Here is a 2,033-nt window from a genome sequence, read left to right on the forward strand (position 1 = left end):
CATGTTTTTCTCTCTCATTATTAAAAATTCAAAAAAATAAAAAAATATCTTTCCGTTTTTCACTCATAAATTTTGAAAATATGAGTTGACTTTTTCAAAACTTTTTAAAACTTAGTTGTTTCTTATGAGTCAAATCAAATTTTCAATTTAAAAAAAAAATCTTATCTTTTTCAAAATCTTTTTCAAAAATCAAATCTTTTTCATTTTTCTTAGTTATTTTTGAAAATTTTAAAAATATTTTTCAAAAATCTTTTTCTTATCTTTATCACATAATTTTCGAAAATAACATCATCAATTAATGTTTTGATTAAAAAGTTTCAAGTTTGTTACTTACTTGTTAAGAAAGATTCAAACTTTAAGTTCTAGAATCATATTTTGTGATTTCTTGTGAATCAAGTCATTAATTGTGATTTTAAAAATCAAATCTTTTTCAAAACTAATTTCAATCATATCTTTTCAAAAATATCTTATTATCTTATCTTTTTTCAAAATCATATCTTTTTCAAAAATTTGATTTTAAAATATCTTTTCTAACTTCTTATCTTCTTATCTTTTCAAAATTGATTTTCAAAATTTGTTTCAACTAACTAACTAACTTTTTATTTGTTTCTTATCTTTTTCAAAACTACATAACTAACTCTTTCTCTCTAATTTTCGAAAATCCCTTCCCTCTTTTTCAAAATTTCTTTTTAATTAACTAATTATTCAAATTTCAATTTTAATTTTCGAAAATCACTAACCATTTTTCAAAAATTATTTTCGAAAATCCTCTTTCTCTCTCATCTCCTTCTATTTATTTATTCATCTACTAACACTTCTCTTCATCTCACATCTTTGCTCTCCTCACCCTTGTGTTTCTTTCTTTACATTACATTCTTTTCTTCTTCTTTTCTTCTACTCACACAGGGACCTCTATACTGTGGTAAAAAGGATCCCTATTATTATTATTTTTCTGTTCCCTCTTGTTTCATATGAGCAGGAGCAAGGACAAGAATATTCTTGTTGAAGCAGATCCAGAACCTGAAAGGACTCTGAAGAGGAAACTAAGAGAAGCTAAATTACAACAATCCAGCAAGCACCTGTCAGGAATTTTTAAACAAGAAGAGGAGATGGCAGCCGAAAATAATAATAATGCAACGAGAATGCTTGGTGACTTTACTGCACCTAATTCTAATTTGCATGGAAGAAGCATCTCCATCCCCACCATTGGAGCAAACAACTTTGAGCTAAAACCTCAATTAGTTTCTCTGATGCAGCAGAACTGCAAGTTTCATGGACTTCCATCTGAAGATCCTTTTCAGTTCTTAACTGAATTCTTGCAGATCTGTGATACTGTTAAGACTAATGGAGTAGATTCTGAAGTCTACAGGCTCATGCTTTTCCCTTTTGTTGTAAGAGACAGAGCTAGAGTGTGGTTGGACTCTCAACCCAAAGATAGCCTGAACTCTTGGGATAAGCTGGTCACGGCTTTCTTAGCCAAGTTCTTTCCTCCTCAAAAGCTTAGTAAGCTTAGAGTGGATGTTCAAACCTTCAAACAGAAAGAAGGTGAATCCCTCTATGAAGCTTGGGAGAGATACAAGCAACTGACCAAAAAGTGTTCTTCTGACATGCTTTCAGAATGGACCATCCTGGATATATTCTATGATGGTCTGTCTAAATTAGCTAAGATGTTATTGGATACTTCTGCAGGTGGATCCATTCACCTAAAGAAAACGCCTGCAGAAGCTCAAGAACTCATTGACATGGTTGCTAATAACCAGTTCATGTACACTTCTGAGAGGAATCCTGTGAGTAATGGGACGCCTCAGAAGAAGGGAGTTCTTGAAATTGATACTCTGAATGCCATATTGGCTCAGAACAAACTATTGACTCAGCAAGTCAATATGATTTCTCAGAGTCTGAATGGAATGCAAGCTGCATCCAACAGTACTCAAGAGGCATCTTCTGAAGAAGAAGCTTATGATCCTGAGAACCGTGCAATAGCAGAGGTGAATTACATGGGTGAACCATATGGAAACACCTATAATCCCTCA

General features: G+C 32.2%; 1 non-coding gene across 1 annotated transcript; it reads right to left on the minus strand.

Moving 5' to 3' along the window:
* Positions 1 to 1,505: 1,505 nt before the first annotated feature.
* Positions 1,506 to 1,613, minus strand: LOC112781504 (small nucleolar RNA R71). The gene has a single exon (XR_003192279.1). It is a non-coding gene; the product is annotated as a small nucleolar RNA R71 (small nucleolar RNA).
* Between the last annotated feature and the right edge of the window lie 420 nt (positions 1,614 to 2,033).

This window comes from Arachis hypogaea, chromosome 19 (genome assembly GCF_003086295.3).
Source record: "Arachis hypogaea cultivar Tifrunner chromosome 19, arahy.Tifrunner.gnm2.J5K5, whole genome shotgun sequence".
In the NCBI taxonomy this organism is placed as follows: domain Eukaryota; kingdom Viridiplantae; phylum Streptophyta; class Magnoliopsida; order Fabales; family Fabaceae; genus Arachis; species Arachis hypogaea.